The sequence below is a fragment of the Schistocerca americana genome, chromosome 5, assembly GCF_021461395.2.
Source record: "Schistocerca americana isolate TAMUIC-IGC-003095 chromosome 5, iqSchAmer2.1, whole genome shotgun sequence".
Taxonomy (NCBI): Eukaryota; Metazoa; Arthropoda; class Insecta; order Orthoptera; family Acrididae; genus Schistocerca; species Schistocerca americana.
The window spans coordinates 574,386,168-574,409,411 of NC_060123.1; positions in this window are offsets into that span (position 1 = coordinate 574,386,168).

Genomic DNA, 23,244 nt, shown 5'->3' on the forward strand with positions numbered 1-23,244 from the left:
ATGAAAAAGTCGTGGAATTCCTCCTAGCACCGTTGCGGACTTCCTTTTTCCCGGCATAGTGCAGCAGTCCGATTTGGCATGGAGGCAGCAAGTAGCAGAAATACTGGGCCATGCTGCCTCAATAGCCGTCCAAGATTGCGAAAGTGACGCCAGTGCAGAATGTTGTGCACGAACTGTCCTCTCGATTATGTCCCACAAATGTTCGGTTCGAGTGGGACGAACTGGATGACCAAATAATTCGCTGGAATTGTCCAGAATGTTCTTCAAACCAACCACGGAGAGTTGCGGCCAGGTGGCGTGGCACATTGTCATTCATAAAAATTCCATTGCTGTTTGAGAACATGAGGCCCATGAATGGCTCCAAATGATCTCCGAGTAGCGGACATAATCATTTCCAGTCAATCATCATTATTGGAGCCACCACCATCTTGTACAGTTCCTTATTGACAACTTCGATCCGTGGCTTCGTAGAGTCTGCATAATCATTTCCAGTCAATCATCATTATTGGAGCCACCACCATCTTGTACAGTTCCTTATTGACAACTTCGATCCGTGGCTTCGTAGAGTCTGCGTCGCAGTCGAGCACTACCATCAGCTCGTACCAACTATAATCGGGACTCATCTGTCCTAACCACGGTTTCCCAGTCGTGTAGGGTCCAACCGATATGGTCGCGAGAGTCCAGAAGAGGGGTGAAAGGCGATGTCGTGCATTACCAAAGCCACTCGCGGTGGTAGTCTGTTGCCACAGCCCACTAATGACAAATTTCGCCTCACTGTCCTAACGGATACTTTCGTCGTACGACCCACATTGATTCTGCAGTTGTTTCATGCAGTGTTGCCTGTCTTTTAGCACTGACAACTCTACGGAAATGCCGCTGCACTCGGTCGTTAAGTGAAGGCCGTCGACCACTGCGTTGTCAGTGGTGAGAGGTAGTGCTTGAAATGTGCTATTCACGCTATAATTCGATACTGTGGTCTCGGAACACTGAATTCTCTAATGATTTACTATATGTAAAGTCTCATGTGTGTGGCGTTTAATCTGTTAATTCCCGTCATGCGGCCATTTTCACGTGGGAAAGGCTTTCACATGAATCCCTTGAGTGCAAATGGCAGTTCCGCCAATGCACTGCTCTTTTATACTTTGTGTACGCCGAACTAATGCCAACTGTATTTTCGCATGTCTCTCTCCCATGATTTCTGTCACCCTAGTGAATATGTTAACGATGTGTCAACCGTACTCTTCCCCTGCGAATATCACATACTTGCTGACGATCTTAAGTTATATTTAAGTGTAAATCCAACAGAACTGTGCACAGACATCGAACATGTAAATGCTGATTTATTTGCATTGTCCGAGTGGGCGCTGAACAAATGTTTTGAAACGTAACTCAGCAATCTTAGTCGCTCGCAAAAGAGTTATTATCACGCATTCGACAGAACTCGACCACTCTTAATTCCAAACGGCACAGGGATAATCTTTTTATCTTCTGGAAAGAACTTGGGGATAATTCTGGACCATCAATTAGACTGGAATGAATACAAACCTGCAGTCCATGAGAAGGTGTGAGCGTCACTTTATTCACTACACAAATGTAAAGAAGTATCTCCCGTCGAGCGTAAAAGGTATCTCGTAGAGTCACTATTACTCCTTATACTTGACTATGGTGATGCTATTCTTCAAGGAAGTTCACATGAAAGCTTAGGCAATCTACGACTGGCGATGAATGTCTGTGTGTGGTACATCTGTGACGTACGATATTTCGACTATATCACTCGTCTCCATGAACAATTATCATGTCTATGCGCCGATAAGAGTAGAGACTTACTCTTTGTTTGCTCTGCTGTCTTCTCAGTCATTGAAATCTGATTTATCTTTAACTCTTGCACTACTATCTGATTGCACTACTTTCTAAACAGAACAGCAGAAATACTCGTTCCCAACAAAGTCAGATCCTCTCTGTAGCATCACATAACACTACCATTTTCTCTAGATCATTTTCTGTATCAGGAACCCGGCTTTAGAAGAACAATGTTTCTCAAAATATCAGAGAAATTTATTTCGTTCCAGACTTCAAAACACAATTAAGGCGCACCTTCTATCACAATAGCCGTCTCTACCATGTACTGGTCTGCAGCTCACTCCCGTCAATCCCCTCTCCCCCACAACTTTTCCCTCCTCTATGTTGGCTGAGTTCTTTGTTTAAATCCTCTTCTTTCCTAACAGCCACTGACAATCTTCTCCTCTTTCTTTATCCTTTCCTCTCCTGTAATACTAAAAATATATTTAAAGGTGCTAAATTATCTATATCGTTCTTAATGCCCTTTACTATTATTATCATTATCTTCATTATTATTAGTGTCAATTACTATTTTAATTATTAGTGTTAATTACGATTATTATTATTATTATTATTTCTTTCTTTTCTCAGACGTTATGTCTGGTTAAAAATGGAAAATGACGCGGACCTTGATCAAGCGTGACTTCCTTTTAACTGTACGGTACATGTTACATTGCATTTAAGAACTTTTGGGTAATTAAACACGTAACAATAATTACAGATTTCTGTAGTTGTGTATATACGTTTGGATGTAGCTGTATTGCGTTAATGTACTGGTGGATATTGTGTGGTATGACTCCTGTAGTTGATAGTATAATTGGTATAATGTCAACTTTATCCTGATGTTACATCTCCTTGACTTCCTCAGCCAGTTGGACGTGTTTTTCAGTTTTTCTCATGTTTTCTTCTGTGTATTTGTTGTATTGGGTATGGATATTTCGATTAGTTGTGTTAATTTCTTTTCATTGGTGAGTACGATGTCAGGTTTGTTATGTGGTGTTGTTTTATCTGTTATTATGGTTGTGTTCCAGTATAATTCGTGTTCATCATTCTCCAGTACATTTTGTGGTGCATACTTGTATGTGGGAATGTGTTGTTTTATTAGTTTATGTTGTATGGCAAGTTGTTGATGTATTATTTTTGCTACATTGTCATGTGTTCTGGGGTATTCTGCATTTGCTAGTATTGTACATCCGCTTGTGATGTGATCTACTGTTCCTATTTGTTATTTGCAAAGTCCGCATTTATGTGTTGTGGTATTGGGATCTTTAATAATATGCTTGCTGTAATAACTGGTGTTTATTGTTTGATCCTGTATTGCAATCATGAATCCTTCCGTGTCACTGTATATATTGCCTTTTCTTAGCCATGTGTTGGATGCGTCTTGATCGATGTGTGGCTGTGTTAGATGATATGGGTGCTTGCCATGTAGTGTTTTCTATTTCCAATTTACTTTCTTCGTATCTGTTGATGTTATGTGATCTAAAGGGTTGTAGAAGCGGTTATGAAATTGCAGTGGTGTAGCCGATGCATTTATATGAGTGATTGCTTTGTGTATTTTGCTAGTTTCTGCTCGTTCTATAAAGAATTTTCTTAAATTGTCTACCTGTCCATAATGTAGGTTTTTTAAATCGATAAATCCCCTTCCTCCTTCCTTTCTGCTTAATGTGAATCTTTCTGTTGCTGAATGTATGTGATGTATTCTGTATTTGTGGCATTGTGATCATGTAAGTGTATTGAGGGCTTCTAGGTCTGTGTTACTCCATTTGACTACTCCAAATGAGTAGGTCAATATTGGTATAGCATAAATATTTATTGCTTTTTTCTTGTTTCTTGCTGTCAATTCTGTTTTCAGTATTTTTGTTAGTCTTGGTCTATATTTTTCTTTTAGTTCTTCTTTAATATTTGTATTATCTATTCCTATTTTTTGTCTGTATCCTAGATATTTATAGGCATCTGTTTTTTCCATCGCTTCTATGCAGTCGCTGTGGTTATCCAATATGTAATCTTCTTGTTTAATGTGTTTTCCCTTGACTATGCTATTTTTCATACATTTGTCTGTTCCGAAAGCCATATTTATATCATTGCTGAATACTTCTGTTATCTTTAGTAATTGATTGAGTTGTTGATTTGTTGCTGCCAGTAGTTTTAGATCATCCATGTATAGCAAACGCGTGATTTTGTGTTGGTATGTTCCTGTAATTTTGTATCCATAATTTGTATTATTTAGCATGTTGGATAGTGGGTTCAGAGCAAGGCAGAACCAGAAAGTACTTAATGAGTCTCCTTGGTATATTCCACGCTTAATCTGTATTGGCTGTGATGTGATATTATTTGAATTTGTTTGGATATTAAGTGTGGTTTTCCAATTTTTCATTACTGTGTTTAGGAACTGTATCAATTTAGGATCTACTTTGTATATTTTCAATATTTGTAGTAACCATGAGTGGGGTTCACTATCAAAAGCTTTTTGGTAATCAATGTATGCGTAGTTTAGCGACCTTGGTTTAGTTTTAGTTTGATATGTCACCTCTGCATCTATTATCAGTTGCTCTTTACATCCTCGTGCCCCTTTGCAACAACCCTTTTGTTCTTCATTTATAATTTTGTTCTGTATTGTATGTGTCATTAATTTCTGTGTAATGACTGAAGTTTATATTTTGTATATTGTTGGTAGGCATGTTATGGGGCGATATTTAGCTGGGTTTGCTGTGTCTGCTTGATCTTTAGGTTTCAGATAAGTTATTCCAAGTGTAAGTGTATCAGGGAATGTGTATGGGTCTGCAATATAACTGTTAAATAATTTAGTTAGATGTGAATGTGTTGAGGTGAACTTCTTTAGCCAGAAATTTGCTATTTTATCTTTTCTAGAGGCTCTCCAATTGTGAGTAGAATTAACTGCTGGGGTGACTTCATGTTGCAAAATTATCACTTCAAGCACTTGTGGTATCATCTTGTATGTGTCTCTGCTTGTATCCACCATGCATGCCTGATATGTTGTACTGGGTTTGACCATATGTTGCTCCAGAAGTGTTCCATGTCTCTTATGTTTGGTGGATTGTCTATTTTAATGTGTGTGTTATCTATTGTCTGGTAAAATTTCTTTTGGTTTGTGTTGAATGTTTGGTTTTGTTTCCTTCTGTTTTCACTTTTTTTGTTTTTTCCAAGCCGTTTGGCCAATGCTTGTAATTTCTGCTTCTTTTCATCTAATTGCTCTATCGCTTCTTGTTGTGGGATTTTACCTAACCTTTTTCGTTTTTTTTTTCTGATATTTCATTTCTTATATATTGTGTTAGCTGTCCGATGTCTTTTCTCAGTTTTTCTATTCTTATCTGTAGCCTGTGTTGCCATGCTGTTTTTGTGGGTTTCTTGTGTGTGTTGGTTGGTTCTGATCTCTGCCTAGTGCGTATATTTAGTGTAGTGAGTGCTCCTATATAAACCAGTAGTTGTAACTCTTCCATAGTTGTATTTTCATTTATTTTGTTGTGTATGATTGTGTTGATAGTTGTTATTGTTGTTTCGACTTGTAGGTTATTTGGTGGTCTATGCAAGAATGGTCTAATGTCTGTATTTGTGTCTTTGTATTGCATATATGTCAGCTGAAATTTTTCTACTATATCTAACATGTGTGTCACTTCGTGTTCTATTTGTGCTTGTTCTGGTGGCTGTCTTAAGATTTCGTTTTCCTCTGATTGTTTAATTGATGCGTGTTGTTCTTTGTTTGTTTGCTCTCGGATGTTTGAGTCCATTACTGTATTTTCTTCTTCTTCTGATTGCACATTATTTTGTTCCAGTATTTGTTGTAGTTGTTGTTTGATGTTTTCTAATTCTGACTGGGGTATCCTGTTATTTTTGATTATTACACGGATCTGAACAGCTAGTCGTTGTTCTGTTAAAAATTTTAATTCTGGGTATCTGGTTCAAAAATGGTTCAAATGGCTCTGAGCACTATGGGACTTAACATCTATGGTCATCAGTCCCCTAGAACTTAGAACTACTTAAACCTAACTAACCTAAGGACATCACACAACACCCAGTCATCACGAGGCAGAGAAAATCCCTGGCCCCGTCTGGGTATCTGGTAACAAATGTTGTGTATACTTGTGATCTGTATCCAGTTGTGTTGGTTCCTAAGTTATTGCTTGGTAATAACAGAACATGAGGTGTCGGTTAACTTCGCCTGACCATCTCATCCTCTGTCTTTGTTTTCCTTCTAGAGTGGTTACAGGAAGCATATCCAGCAAAACACCTCTATTTGGATTTAAATCATTTGCCGTATTGCTAGCAGTGTCGTTACCATTGTGGACGGGCATAGGGTTCAAGCGTCGTCCCCGACCATGACAGCGCTTGTCCGAGGCTTCATTATTTCTGTCCTGAACCAACTAATCATACTAAAAGGGGGATTATCCCTATTAGTGGTTTGTTCTTTTCGTCGCCTTTTACGACTGGCAGAACATACCGGAGGCCTATTCTTTTCCCGGGCCTCCACGGGAATTATTATTATTATTATTACTATTATTATTATTCCTGTGAAAGTTTTTGTAATATCATTGGTGTGTGTTGTTTCTGATCAGATGTAAGAGAGAGCCGTAAGGCCCTAATCTGGTCAGGCTAAACAAGCAATGAATAAATAAATAAGTATGGTTCCCCAGTATGGACTGGTGCTCTCTCGTGCAGTCCTACTTAAACCATCGAACCCCCCCCCCCCCCTCCCTCTCTCTCTCTCTCTCTCTCTCTTCCATCTTTCCTTTCTTTCTTTCTCTCTAGAGCCCCACGTTTCAAACGTTCCGATTCCCTCTTGCTCAGCTTCTCCCACAGACCGATTCACTTGCACAGAACCCAGTGTTCCAGACGTCCATTCTCATAAATTTTCTTACTTAAATTCGGACTAACGATCGATAGTAGTAGATTTCTTTTTATATATCCTTACTTCGTCAGTCAAGTGCTATTTTGCTTGCTACCCCTCATTACTTTCGTCTTTCTCCCGCTGAATATCAATCCGTAGTCTTCCTCATTTTCATTGAGGGTAGCAATGTCATTGCGAATCTTATGATTGATATCCTTTCAGACTGAATTTTAATTCGAAGCCATCCTCCTCCAATCCGAGCTTTTGCTGCCTCTCTAACTGCCTCGTCACCAATGGAACGTGAAACTGTAATCTTCCTTCCTTGTAACGGTTTCATATTTTTGTTTTCAGTTTTTGATAATTAAGTTCTTGTACACTAGCAATAATACATAGGTGTCACATGCGACAGTGACAAAACTTCTGCTAATGGGTGCCTAGCGATAGTAACATATCGCAGCTGTTCTCTGACGAACGGATGACGTTTAGTACAGCCCCTCCCACCGGAGGTTCGAGTCCTGCCTCGGGCATGGGTGTGTAAGTATTGTTCTTAGCATAAGTCAGTTTAAGTAGTGTGTAAGTCTAGGGACGGATTATCTAAGAAGTTTGATCTCTTAGGAATTCACACACATTCTTTTAATGTTTAGTATTGCACGATATCATGCCTGTTAGCTGCGAGGCGTGCATATCATTTTGGCTGTTACAGAATTGTTAACTTCTTACTTTCGTATATTGATATGCACACATCTGAGAGCAAATCACGCTGATCCGCGAACTTTGGTTGTGTTGTTACACCGTCTCTGCCTAAGGGTGCTGAGATAGTGCATTATTATTATTATTATTATTATTGTTATTGTCATTGTTATCGTTAGTCGAGATGTGTTGGGAAGCAGATATGCAACCGAATGGTCAGGAAATATTTATCTGGAACTGCTAAATATTGAATACAGATTTGCTGGAAACGATTGAATAAGATGATGATAAGAGTATTTATGGATTTTGGAAATAGTTTTGTGAACAATAGTGATACACGATAAATCCGTAGCTTTGCGTATTTGCACGCAGTTATCAATCTGTTGTAAAATTAACTGTCTTACGGAGATTTGGTCTAAATATTTATCTCATGGACTGCTCACAGAGAAGTTAGTTCTCCTTCCCCATGAATACGTTTAGCGAAAAAATAGAGATTATTTTGGGTAGGCTAATTTTTTATGTAAAGTAAATTTTTTAATAATCAGTGAGTTAGAATTGTTTCTAAAACCAGTCCTTTTGTGTAAGTCTATACTGTACACGATCTTGAAAGTGAAATTATAAAATAATGCTTTTGCATAAAATTGTGTTAGAAAAATCATTTGTAGGACGTTAATACCCTTGCAAGAAATCCAATGTTACTTGAGTCAGCATTGCATCTGTCACCACACACGCTTTTGAATGTCACTTTTAGCTTACAACTTTAATTTAGCTTTCAAGTGGCGCTGCTTGTTGTGCTCCTCTTTCGAGAGAAATTTTTACTGTGCTGGGGTAAGTGCAATAATAGTTCAGGGCCATAGTTACAGAGTTTTACTATATGTACAAAACAATGTCATTCCAACAGTTTACGTGATGAAGTCAGATAGATTACATTCGGTTTGGAAGTTATTTTCTTGTTGTACAAAGTACATTTCAGTGAACAGTGTGATATATCCGTGTTGAAACGTTTGTCATATTCTGAGTTTTGTTTCCCAAGTTAGCTACTTAAATCAGCAATGAACTTTTATGAAAATAATTTCAGTCGCTTATTCGTACAAAATTTTGTGGTTCATTTGATTCCAGGATGGAATGTTTCCTACAGCCACTCAGGACGCAAATCGCTCCCTGTGCGTTAACTCCCATGAACGCAACTGAATAGTATCTTGTGTTGATAGAAGCTTGTAATCTTTTAGATCTTGACTTTTCGAGACACTTAGTTTTCACGGTGGTGATTTGTTCGGGAGCTAGCTGAAAAATTTGTAAATTAATATGTATAAAAATATAAACACAAAATTGAAAATTTCTTCGTAGGTAGGAGTGTCATTACGATAACCTTCCCCCTCCCCCCATTGGAACTGCAGGTACTTCAGAATTTACTCCTTCTGGTACTGACTACGCAATCACTTTAAAAGAGGGCATTGTCCTGTACCAAGGAAATCTAAACTACGTAATTATTGCATACTCCAGCCACGTGCTGTTTTCGCGGCGTTTGCTTGCTGCTGTCACCGCACCTGCAGTCTACTGGAAGTAACATATCAAGCAGGTGTTCTCTCCAATCGTTTCATTTCTCTGTCATGTTCCTTAATTAGAGACGACAGTAACAATGACGACTTGATCTTGGCAGTAGAGACAGTATGAGGACTTCACTACACATTCAATTTTAATTATTATGTAGCATATAAGCTCGTAGTTTTTGTTTCTCGTATTGTGTATTGTTTCCTTGTAAACACACCAAAATTCTTTATAGACTTGCAACTGGCTCCCGCTATTCGTCCACGAGACTCAGAGGGCCATAGACACGGGTTACCCGCTAGATGCCGTATTTCTTGACTTCCGCAAGGCCTCTGATACAGTTCCCAACAGTCGTTTAATGAACAAAGTAAGAGCATATGGACTATCAGACCAATTGTGTGATTGGATTGAAGAGTTCTTAGATAACAGAACGCAGCATGTCATTCTCAATGGAGAGAAGTCTTCCGAAGTAAGAGTGATTTCAGGTGTGCCGCAGCGGAGTGTCGTAGGACCGTTGCTATTCACGATATACATAAATGACCTTGTGGGTAACATCGGAAGTTCACTGAGGCTTTTTGCGAATGATGGTGTGGTATATCGAAAGGTTGTAAAAATGGAAAATTGTACTGAAATGCAGGAGGATCTGCAACGAATTGACGAATGGTGGAGGGAATGGCAATTGAATCTCAATGTAGACAAGTCTAATGTGCTGCGAATACATGGAAAGAAAGATCCCTTATCATTTAGCTACAATATAGCAGGTCAGCAACTGGAAGCAGTTAATTCCATAGATTATCTGGGAGTAGGCATTAGGAGTGATTTAAAATGGAGTGACCATATAAAATTAATCGTCGGTAAAGCAGATGCCAGACTGAGATTCATTGGAAGAATCCTAAGGAAATGCAATCCGAAAACAAAGGAAGTAGGTTACAGTACACTTGTTCGCCCACTGCTTGAATACTGCTCACCGGTGTGGGATCCGTACGAGATAGGGTTGATAGAAGATATAGAAAAGATCCAACGGAGAGCAGCGCGCTTCGTTACAGGATCATTTAGTAATCGCGAAAGCGTTACGGAGATGATAGATAAACTCCAGTGGAAGATTCTGCAGGAGAGATACTCAGTAGCTCGGTACGGGCTTTTGTTGAGGTTTCGAGGACATACCTTCACCGAGGAGTCAAGCAGTATATTGTTCCCTCCTAAATATATCTCGCAAAGAGACCATGAGAATAAAATCAGAGAGATTTGAGCCCACACAGAGGCATACCGACAATCTTTCTTTCCACGAACAATACGAGACTGGAATAGAAGGGAGAACCGATAGAGGTACTTAAAGTACCCTCCGCCACACACTGTCAGGTGGCTTGCGGAGTATGGATGTAGATGTAGATGTAGAACGCACTTGTTTCCTTTTGACGCGACGCAGAAAGTAGTCTTACTTTCGCTCGGTTTGATCTGTACTCGGGATCACGAAATAGGGTGGCAGTCCTAAATAGTTATGGACGCCCCACGGTTGCAGCTCCTTACAGGTTGGCCAGCGGTCCAGTTTGCTGATCAACGCGGCAGCGGCAGCGGCAGCGGCAGCGGCACCTGTCCGGGGGCCTCGTTAGCAGTTATTGGTGAGGTCGACCCGCAGCCGAAACTGGGAGGCGCCGGGCCAGGTCGCGAGTGGCGAGGGAACCGAGTTGCCTGGCGATTGAGATCTCCTGTGCGACCATAAATTACAAAAAACAGAACGCAGAAACGGCGTTAAATTCGTGTGGTAATCAGGCGCTGGGGCAGCGGTGTAATTATTTGAATTATGTCTTCATTCCACTCGCCGGTGCGGGGTCGGGAACAGGTCCTCAGAAGGGTTCCGTCCGCCACCAATCAAAGTGGGCCTATCATTTTAACCCGAGATAGGAAACGGATAATATAGCAAGAAATTATAATATTAACTACTTTATATGCGTTAGTGGTCTGGAGAAACTGCTCCTCAGAGATGATATATAGGTCGGGGTTCTTGCATTTTGTTCGTCGGCTCGGAAAGAAGTTCGCCACTTGGACGCTCCAGCTATTTCTCCACGAAAGGTCGTTCGACGGCTCCTGTAATATTAATCGTCCCGTGATGTTACTGGAATGATGCTCCACCCGCGTGCGCCCAACATTAGACATGAGCTACGGCAAGCGTCCAATACCGTGCCTTGTAGTCTGGAACTTAACGGTAAAAATGTGCATACGAGAAATAGTAGCACCTGTCTTATATTTGCTTCAGACAGACTCTGTGGATTCACTCATCATTTCACTAATTCGTGGACTGATTGTGATGTCGCTCGTACTGTCTGGATTTTCAAAGAGAAATCTAAATTTAGTTCTGTAGTTCTTAAATCAATCAAAAATTATCCTCTGTACTGTTTCTCCTGGGTGGACTTGGGTTTTTAAAAAAGTTTAAACTAAATATTACGATAGATTTTATAAATAATAGCCAAGTACGCCAAAGAAGAAGAGATAGAACTACATTGGACATGTTATTCCATGGACTCTTGCGCTTCTATGCATGAACTATCTTTCCTTTGTCATTCGTTTATCTTATCTGCTTGGATTCTGACCTAAGAGGACGTTCTTGTGTAAATCTCATTTTGCTGTACCAGCTGATAATGTAAGTTGTACTTAAAACCCGCAAAATATAATGGTTATTTTGTCAAAAGGATTTGTGTATGTGGTCAATTAATTGATTATCTGATACCTAGACTGTCTTAAGTAGATATGGGCCTTAACAAAGAATTTCCATTGTTAGGCGCCATCTTAGAAAAATCTAACATTTTTCTTTTAGCCCATCTACGAGACGTGCCGTCGGTTAGGACAATTAACTTTATTTCAGATCCCACGAGACCGGACGCAGCTACTAATAATTTAACAATTTTATTTGCAGTTTTTTTTTTTTTACATAACGAGATAACATCCCAGGCAGAAAAGGTCTGGTCACAGGATTCCAGTTCCATTATAGGATTTCATTTGTAGATGCTACTCTTGTTATCTTGTATTGGGGAATCGAGACGAAACTACGACATTAAGTTACGTACTACAGTAGTGTACATCGAACAGACTTGGCAAATATTCTCTGGTGCAATAAGCACACGACTTCTCACGAGCCTAGTGTTGGATAGATAAGAAAAGGACAATTAATTATAGACGATTACGTAACTACCCAGAGAACTGAGCTATTTACTGAGTGCTTATACACGTCGGGCTAAATTAAACAACATATTACACTGTTAATAATATCCCTACATTAGTTATTTCTCTTTTATGCTGAGCCATTGCATTAATGTGTGTTTCCTTGTTATATAAGTCACGGCTCATATTTTATTTTATTACATTACACTAATAGTCACAAAACAAATAATTTTTTTATTTTGTTACATTACACCTCTAACCTACCTTAATTCTTTATAATACTTTTTGTAGCAGCATCAGCGATTAAAATGAGGTACGCGATAAAGGGAAACATCCATCTTTGCAATTAAAATGCGTATAAAACCAAAAATCCTACGCATTCAATACCATCAGTTGAAGACATGCGTGGAAAAACGGACTAACGCTCAAATGTAAAAACTTAGACGTAAGTGTTGCCGTTTGTTGTTGGGTGCGGGAACTGTCAAAAGTGACATTGGTCTCACACCTAAATATCACTTAGCGGTGACACCAATGTTAATTTTGATACTTCCCACACCCAGAAAATGATGGCAACACTTATCTCTAAGCTTTTACATTTGAGGGTTAGCCCGTTTTTCCGTGCGTGTCTTTGATTACATCTCTATATTACGCGTACGTTTAAAAGGTCCCTCTTACAGCTGAAATAATGTAAAACTGTAAATGGAAAAATACGATTTTCGGTTACTGCTGTCGTAAGATAAGGAATGTAAAATGGAAATGCCGTGTTGCTAGGGCCTCCCGTTGGGTAGACCGTTCGCCTGGTGCAAGTCTTCCAAGTTGACGCCACGAGCGACTGGCTTGTCGATGGGGATGAAATGATGATGATAAGGGCAACACAACACCAAGTCCCTGAGCAGAGAAAATCTCCGACCTACCAGGGAATCGAAACCGTGCCGTTAGGTATGACATTCCGTTGTGGTGACCACTCAGCTACCAGAGACAGACATACTATGTAGAAGTACGTAAACGAAGTTCAGCGTTAGTGCATGGATATCTCATGGTCGCAGATTGGTATATGTAACTGATTCCTTTTATTCAGAAAAAGACTTTATTTACAGACAGGAAAGTGTATTTTCTAATCGGCAATAAAATAAAATCTAAAAAACTTGGAAAAGTACAAGATGATCCAAACGCTCGTTGAAATCTGAAAATTCAATACTTCATGAAATAATGTGGGTAGAATTGTAAAAATTGACACCATGCTTCAAATGACTTGGGGTTTTATTGAAACCAAAGAACGTGCACATAATCACCAACAGATCGCTTCATATGAACAAAAGCAATAATTAGTATAAAAATTGACTTTTAGCAAAGACGATGTTCTTTATAACAAGTGCTCAACATGTCGGCCGTCATTTATCAACAATACCTGTAGTCGAGGGACAACATTGTGAACAGCACTGAAGGGAATATAATTAGGCATGGTGAGAAACTGCCGGCCGGTGCTGTACTTAAGCATCCCTTATGAGGTCGGATGACCTCAGGTAATCATACAATCAAGAATCGCACGGATAGAGGTCTTGGAACCTGGGAGCCAAGCATGATGGACGTGGAGGCTCAGCTCGCGGTCCTCTCCAAACGATGTGCGGAAGAGGTCTTCCACACATGTAACAATATGGGGCGGAGCGCTTTACTGCAGTAATGTCGTATTTTCCAGCAGATGTTTGTGTGCTAGGCTAGTGGTGATTCTGTAACACATCGGCGTATTTGGCACACTATTGCTGCGTTACTGACGTGTTGCTGTCTAGTGCCATTGCTGCCCGGTTTTTAAGCTGGTTTCTGACGTAGTAATGAAGTACAGTGCTTCATTTGCTTTAAAAGATTTTTCTGCCATTTCGATGAAATAATACACTCCTGGAAATGGAAAAAAGAACACATTGACACCGGTGTGTCAGACCCACCATACTTGCTCCGGACACTGCGAGAGGGCTGTACAAGCAATGATCACACGCACGGCACAGCGGACACACCAGGAACCGCGGTGTTGGCCGTCGAATGGCGCTAGCTGCGCAGCATTTGTGCACCGCCGCCGTCAGAGTCAGCCAGTTTGCCGTGGCATACGGAGCTCCATCGCAGTCTTTAACACTGGTAGCATGCCGCGACAGCGTGGACGTGAACCGTATGTGCAGTTGACGGACTTTGAGCGAGGGCGTATAGTGGGCATGCGGGAGGCCGGGTAGACGTACCGCCGAATTGCTCAACACGTGGGGCGTGAGGTCTCCACAGTACATCGATGTTGTCGCCAGTGGTCGGCGGAAGGTGCACGTGCCCGTCGACCTGGGACCGGACCGCAGCGACGCACGGATGCACGCCAAGACCGCAGTGCCGTAGGGGACCGCACCGCCACTTCCCAGCAAACTAGGGACACTGTTGCTCCTGGGGTATCGGCAAGGACCATTCGCAACCGTCTCCATGAAGCTGGGCTAAGGTCCCGCACACCGTTAGGCCGTCTTCTGCTCACGCCCCAGCATCGTGCAGCCCGCCTCCAGTGGCGTCGCGACAGGCGTGAATGGAGGGACGAATGGAGACGTGTCGTCTTCAGCGATGAGAGTCGCTTCTGCCTTGGTGCCAATGATGGTCGTATGCGTGTTTGGCGCCGTGCAGGTGAGCGCCACAATCAGGACTGCATACGACCGAGGCACACAGGGCCAACACCCGGCATCATGGTGTGGGGAGCGATCTCCTACACTGGCCGTACACCACTGGTGATCGTCGAGGGGACACTGAATAGTGCACGGTACATCCAAACCGTCATTGAACCCATCGTTCTACCATTCCTAGACCGGCAAGGGAACTTGCTGTTCCAACAGGACAATGCACGTCCGCATGTATCCCGTGCCACCCAACGTGCTCTAGAAGGTGTAAGTCAACTACCCTGGCCAGCAAGATCTCCGGATCTGTCCCCCATTGAGCATGTTTGGGACTGGATGAAGCGTCGTCTCACGCGGTCTGCACGTCCAGCACGAACGCTGGTCCAACTGAGGCGCCAGGTGGAAATGGCATGGCAAGCCGTTCCACAGGACTACATCCAGCATCTCTACGATCGTCTCCATGGGAGAATAGCAGCCTGCATTGCTGCGAAAGGTGGATATACACTGTACTAGTGCCGACATTGTGCATGCTCAGTTGCCTGTGTCTATGTGCCTGTGGTTCTGTCAGTGTGATCATGTGATGTATCTGACCCCTGGAATGTGTCAATAAAGTTTCCCCTTCCTGGGACAATGAATTCACGGTGTTCTTATTTCAATTTCCAGGAGTGTAAAAGAGGGAGGAAATTATGGTGACAGTAATAAATAAGAAACAACAGTTCATTCATATTACACAATAAAAATATGAAGTGGCTGACCTTCTAGCGTATACGTAAGATGCCTTCATACGTTTGTAACTCTTAAATACGGACAAATTATTATGAAAAATAGAGGTTTTCAACCTCAGTTTGTACCCTTTAACAACGATTATTGGTAATGCCCAAATAGTGGTATAATCCCCAATTACAACATGATTTTTCAGCTGAGTTTCAATAAATTAGAATCAGCAGAAGAATATTTGTGATATTTTGCAGTATTCAACCATTTATTACTGATCGATAAAGCTGCGAACAGTGGGTGGACTGTTTTCTTTTATTTGCCTATTTAATTTAACACTATGATCTTCAAAATTTTTCACTCTTTGTTCGATTTCTACGTTTATTACAAGAAATAATTGGAATAAGAAAAACCGATATTCGGTTATTTCAGAAACCGGATATTTTGAGCGATTTTAACAGCCAGGCTGAACTGGTGTGAAAAAAAAAACGGTATAACAGAAAACCGGTTGTTTCAGCAATAACCGCCATCGCTGTCTGTAGGTGGAGATTAAAGATCTTCGACAGTGACCCCGGTATCAGTACCTGGCAGATGGCCTGCCAGCATGGGGTGAGCCATGACAGCTGTCACTCTCCGTAACACTTAGCACACGTGGACTTCCTATTGCCCACATACTTGCCTGCGCTGCAGTGATTTTGCTGCTGGTTCGTCACAGACCACGATGCTGGAATTTCTGTCATCCCTTCTGTTCACAACGGATAAGGCTGCATTTACATGGGGCGGTATCGCCAACGTTCACAACACCCCCCCCCCCCCCCCCGCTTCCCCCTCCTGTGGACTACGGAGAATCCCCTTGGTATGATGTAGTGAGCCATCAAGACCGGTTCAACCCTGATGTGTGGATGCGGATTATTGGAGACCGCCTCGTGGGGCCAGTCACGCTTCCACAACGCCTCGCAGCTCGCAGGCGAGCCGTATCTGCACTTCCTGTGCGTGACTGTGCACGCTTTTGGAGGACATGCCTTCCCTGACACGAAGGGAAATGTGGCTTCTGCAAAATTGAGCCAGTGGAAACAATGGTGTGAACAGAAACGAAACTTCCGAAAAAAGTTCTATGGTAACGTATGGGAAGACAAATGGGAATATTATTCAAAGATTTGCTTGCCTGGGTTGGTAGTGAACCAATCTAACAGAGAAATGATGAATTTCAAAATATAAAACAATGTCAGTTGATGTTTTGCTCAGTGTATGAAAAACATTAGATGTGGTGCCGAATTTGCTTACTTCGAACATTATTTGTAAGTAGCATTCTAAATTGTATTCTCTTAATTTAAGTACATGGTAATCAAATCTGCAGTCCTGTTTCGTTAACCAAAGCTTCTTTCGAACTGACTTGCGTTTCGGGTAATTGAAAATGTAGGGGTGTGCTTTCGGAATTTGTGGGGTGAATAGAAACAGTAACCGTCATTGTTTCTTCAGAAAAAAACCCAGAAATTTGGTGGGAATGGAAAACCACCTGACCTTTTCTTAAACCAGGAGCAAAAAAGTAAGCAGTCATTTAGGTTGTATTGATGTGAAATTTGTTATTTAGAAGTCAGAGGTTATATTGACGCTTTTTTGAAAAAAGGTCGATTAAATACGTTTACTGAAAACATATGAGGAATCATTTTTTAGTCAAGGAGATGATGTCCGAAATCTCTTCGTTACTTCTTCGGGTACAACTTCCACTTCCAATTTTTAAACATTATGTCAATGACTTAATGTAATGAGAAACCAAATTCATTAGTTTAATGTTGCAGAAGGGTAATTAGAGATATACCAACTTTTATTTGGAAAACAGAACATAAAACCGCAATTCATGCACAATTTTTAGTTTTTGCAGCGAATACATCTTTTTTAACCAGTTAAGTTTTGCTTCTTATTCTTCTGCATCGAAAACAGATTTTGACATGCCCCTATTCACCTCAAAGACCAATAAATAGAAAAAATAATAAGATTAACACTGCTGTTTCTATTCACGCCTGTCTGTAGGGTGAGCGCAAACACCAAGATTTTATTTTTTTATGTGTTCTTGTGTTGTGTTATATTAGCATGAGCTACGTCCGAAATCTAATTATTGGTTTAAAGTTAGGCACAAGACTTAGAATTCCATATAATTTTTATTTTCATATTTCTTTTTAAAATTATCATTCTTTTATTTTAAAATTGGATACTCCTTCTACACAGCTTACTGCTCCAGTTCACTGCCCTTTTGAGTGAGGAACCAAAACCCTAGTAGAGGCAGAACATTCCTACTTGCCTGGTGTCTTCTCAAGTGTGCTTTCAATCACTGAAAACTGCGCTCTCAAGGATCTTTTATCTGCATCTTCAAGTGGGTGTGTCCCTCTTGGAGTACATTTTCGAGCGTACGTTCATCAGATCTTGCTCCTTGTCCTCTCACGGCCCATTTCCTACAGTTTGTCTGTGGTCACCAAGCGAAATTATTTTCGTCTGGCCTCAATTGTTGGTCCTTTAATTACTCTCGGAGAAGGCTCATCACCTAGAGCACATGAAATATTAGTACACTTTATTATATAAAGGAATAAAGGATTTATTTAACTTTGACACACTTCTTTGTCACAGAAGTACTGGATAATTTACAGGTGTCTTGGACTAGCAAAGCATCACTCGATGCACTGATTAACAAAACGTGCGCTTGAGTACAGGTTCACCTGAAACATCTTTGGCCTTAGACGATGATGGTAACTGCTGTAGCTGTCTCGAACTGGGGCTGGTCTTTTGCTTGCTCAACATTATATTAACCTCAGTGTGAGGACGCTGCTGTTGCTTAGAGGGAGACGTGGTCATCTGGAGCGCCTCCCACACGTCATTGAGAATTGCAGCAAGCCCTTGAAAATGTCTGTGGTATCGATTCGCATTGTCGACTTTGGTGTACCACAGCGATCTCTGTACGATGCCGGATTGTTCCCACTGGCAAAATCATCCCGCGTAGTAGGGTAGATATACGATACTGCTTGCGTTACTGAGGAACTCCTTAGCGGAACGTGTTAGTAAATTACTGCTTTTCTATTTTAACTCCTTTCGCTACGTCAAGTTTTATCAAAACTGATCAGCTCGGCAGCAGTGGATGATGAGTTTGTTTCTAACACGTTCTTTCTATTCGCTAGAAAAGAAACTGAATGCGAGATCTGATACACATAACAACTGACGCTGCAAACTTCCTTCCTACGAATCAGTGCGTGCTGGTCGCCTTCGAACTGAGGCTAGTTTGTGACGTTTCCCGTGGCAGTGCAGAGGAACAACCCTGTCTTCTTCTTGTGGTGGGCCGGCCGCTGTGACCGAGCGGTTCTACGCGCTTCAGTCCGGAACCGCGCTGCTGCTACGGTCGCAGGTTCGAATCCTGCCTCGGACATGGATGTGTGTGATGTCCTTAGGTTAGTTAGGTTTTAGTAGTTCTAAGTCTAGGGGACTGATGACCTCAGATGTTAAGTCCCATAGTGCTTACAAGGGAACCTCCCCATCGCACCCCCCTCAGATTTAGTTGTAAGTTGGCACAGTGGATACGCCTTGAAAAGCTGAACACAGATCAATCGAGAAAACAGGAAGAAGTTGTGTGGAATTATGAAAAAAATAATCGAAATATACAAACTGAGTAGTCCATGCGCAAGACAGGCAACATCAAGGATAGTATGAGTACACGAGCGCCAGTCTGCTTTCGGCCGGTGAGCGGCGAGGACGTCTTGTTTACGTCCCGTCCGCAGAGTCGCGAGCGCGCGTAGTTTGTTTACTTCCTCGCCGCAGCTTAATACTCGCGTCCGTTAACGCTGAGTCGCCATGGCTCATTCGTACAGAAAAGCTACCATCAAGATCAGCTTCCAGCCCGACTACGCACGACCACGAGCCTTTGAAGTCGAACGATTCATCCGTGACGAAGTTCAAATACCAACACAGCACATCATCGGTATCCACCTATCCATCACAAGTAGCGTCGTTTACGTCAAGATGGTCGATGACGAGTTATGTCACGCAGTTGTGAACAGATGCGCGAACACTCTCAAGTTCAAACACTCCGATGGTCACATCGGAGATGTTACTGTTGACCATGCTGGACTAGGATTACGCAGACTAAGAGTCTTCGAACTGCCTTTCGAAGTACCACCGGACGTCGTTACCTCAGCTTTCCGCCATTATGGGACGGTAATTAGCCACGTGGCTGAAAAATGGAACACCTTCGAGACGTACCAGGTCCTCAAAGGCGTCCGACAAGTGAAAATTGAATTAAAGAGACATATGCCGTCCTACTTAGTCATAGGTGGCTGTCGAGCAATAGTAATGTACGACGGACAACCTCGTACTTGTTCTGGCTGCGGCCAGGAGGGTCATGTGCGCTCGGCGTGTATTCAACGTCGGGTTACACAACTTCCATTGCATGACACGACACCACCTCCTACGCTCACGGCCCTCCCCCTCAATTACGCAGAGGTGACACGATCGACCGTCATGACAGACGACAACCCCCCCGGAAGACAGGAAGCGTTAGAATGCCCACCTGTCGCCGGTCCTGGATTGATCAACACCATTACGGTGTCTGCAAAGGTTGAAGAACGCCGCCCATCGACTCCACATGAAGATTCGGACGAGAGAATGGAACTCGACGCTAGGGTTGTACCGACCTCTGCCTTTCTCCCTGAGGGGGATGCTATACGGGTACCACAAACTCTTTCGGACACAGAATCCCACGTTCGCAAACAAAGGTCACCGAGAAAACATAAAAAGCGACGTCGCACACCCTCAGACGATTGCCTCCAGCGGACGTCTTCTCCAATTGACGACCGGACGGCCGACGAAACGACGAGGAAAATGGATGACACGAGATCGCCCTCACCTGTCACTTTGTCTGATTTTGACAAACCCGATTCCGCTCTCTCAGACAAACGGATAGCCAGCACAGCGCCCACCGTTAGTACACAACCGGAAACAACTGCGGATTCACCCTAAGTCACTCAGCCCACAAGTGTTCTACCGCAGCCACCGTTACCTTACGGACCTTGGGCGGATGACATTGAAGACGATTCTACTGCCGCTGTGATGGATGAGGAGAGGGGTCTCTCCTCCCACACCTCGGCCCCTCCCGAGTAGCAACAGATGACGGCGCGGACGCGGCCAGCAGATCACAGGCCCCACCTTTTACGGCGACACTGACGGCGGTCCCCACCGCAGGAGACGATCTACAGACCTATCGCTTAACGACCATCAACATTAACACCATTCGGACACGTACGAAGCTGTCGCTGCTCCAAGACATGCTCAATGCAGCAGACGTTGACATTGTCTTTCTCCAAGAAGTCTTCGTCGCCGATTTCCCGGGTATGTATGGTTATACGGCTCATGTGTCCCACGCCTCGCCAACTAACAGTGGAGTCGCAATTCTCCTCAGAGAGGGCCTCGAGGCGGACGAGGTCCGTTATCGCCCAGACGCTAGAGGAATGGCCGTAACGGTGCAAGGCGTCCGGTTTATCAATGTGTACGCCCCTTCCGGAACGAATCACCGTCGTGACCGATCGCTCTTCTACGCAGAAGGAATAGCACCGCTTTTTCAGGGCAGGCACGATGACTTGATATTAGGGGGCGATTTCAATTGCACCCAAGCACCTAAAGATCAGCTGCCACAACATTCACCGTGCCCCGAACTTGGGACACTCATCGGCGATCTCCAGCTGGTAGATACATGGGAACATGTCCGAGGAAATAGACCGGGATACACCCATTTCACGAGTCACTCGTCTAGTCGCAGCGATAGGATTTATGTCTCCCGTTCTCTCGCGGCAACAGTGAGTGACGCGGAGGTGTGGCCAGTAGCCTTTTCTGATCACAAGGCCTATATATGTACCGTCACCCTTCGTCGCCAACGGGTGTGGCGCAGCCGACATCCCTGGAAATTAAACCTTGCTCATCTCGCTTCTCCGGATTGTCGACGCGCCATCGAAGACACGTGGAGTTTGTGCGTCCGCCGCCTCCCAACGTATCCTACGTCGATTAGTTGGTGGTTAACCTGCGCCAAGCCGGCCCTACGGCGAACCTTTATTACGTATGGTCGTGAGACTGCTGCTTGGAGGCGGCAGACGCTTGATTTTTATTTCACCGTCCTTCGCGAATGCGCCTCCTTGCCACCCACACCGGAACGACAGTTGACAGTTCAGCGTGCGAAAGCACAGATCGTAGCCCATATGCGCCGACACCTCGAAGGGACGATCGTCCGAGCGCGAACACAAGACAGACTCGCAACGGAACGACCCACCATGTACCACGTCATCCGAGAACGTACACTGCGAAGACGGGCGCTGATACATGCCATCACCACTGAGGACGGCCGTCATCACACCACACAAGGCGATATCGCTGCAGCCTTCTTCGACCATTACGCACAACTTTATTCTGCTCAATGTTCCGACCCGATGACGGTGACAGCAGTCTCACAACTGGTTTACGGCATTGTCCCACAGGATTTACAAACTGAATTATTGAACGACATTACGGAAGACGAAGTTATCGACGCCATCGGTAAAGGAGCGGCGAATAAGTCTCCTGGCCCCGACGGGCTCCCTGTGGAGTTTTATAGAACTTTCCAGTATTTACTGGCTCCCAAGTTAAGAGACATCTGTCGGGAGCTTATGTCCCCCGCGGTGCCGCTCCCTGCGACCTTCGTAGAAGGAATAATTATACCGGTTCACAAATCTAAAGGTGGGGCTCGAATACAAGATTACCGCCCGCTAACACTCGTCAACTGCGACATGAAGATATTCACCAGACTATTAGCAAACCGTCTACGACCGACCCTACCTTACGTCATCTCGCCAGATCAGACTTCCCTAGGGGGTATCAACAACATCCACACAGCACTGTGTCGATACCGTGACTTAATAGCCCTAGCCAGGGCACACCGCATCCCGGGAGCGCTGGCATCACTAGATCTTAGCCAAGCTTTTGATCGAGTGGATCACGCGCACCTAACGTCCGTTCTCCAGCACATGCAGTACCCACAGCAATTCACAGACGTCGTGATGCGCCTCCTCCGAGGCGCGACTTCCAAAGTGCTCGTTAACGGGCGTCTCTCGCAGTCCCTTCCGATTTTCCGCTCCGTGCGTCAAGGCTGCCCCTTGTCGACGTTACTATATGCTCTGGCACTGGAACCGCTCCTCTGTGGCCTCCGTCAACGCCTCACCGGTCTTACCCTACGTGACGTCACATTTCGCTGTACAGCATATGCAGACGACCTGGTTCTCGTGTTCCGCAATCGCGACGATGTCAACCGAGCACTAGAATGGATTACCACGTACGGTGTGGCTTCCGGCAGCTGTCTCAACGTCGCCAAATCGGTCGCCATGGCCATAGGAGACGGGTTGACCCCAGCGTATGTCGAACCCCTACAGCTTCGTGGCACTTTCAAATGTCTCGGAATAGAGTTTCACGACGACATACGGCGCACTGTGCCGGCCGCGGTGGTCTAGCGGTTCTAGGCGCGCAGTCCGGAACCGCGCGACTGCTACGGTCGCAGGTTCGAATCCTGCCTCGGGCATGGATGTTTGTGCTGTCCTTAGGTTAGTTAGGTTTAAGTAGTTCTAAGTTCTAGGGGACTGATGACCATAGATGTTAAGTCCCATGGTGCTCAGAGCCATTTTTTGAACGGCGCACTGCGGCTCTTAACTACCGCCGCTTATTACAACAAATTCGGGTCCAGATCTTCAACCTTCGTCTCCGGACCCTCGACATTCTTCAAAGGACACACTTCGTCAATGTTTACCTCGCATCGCGCCTTCCACA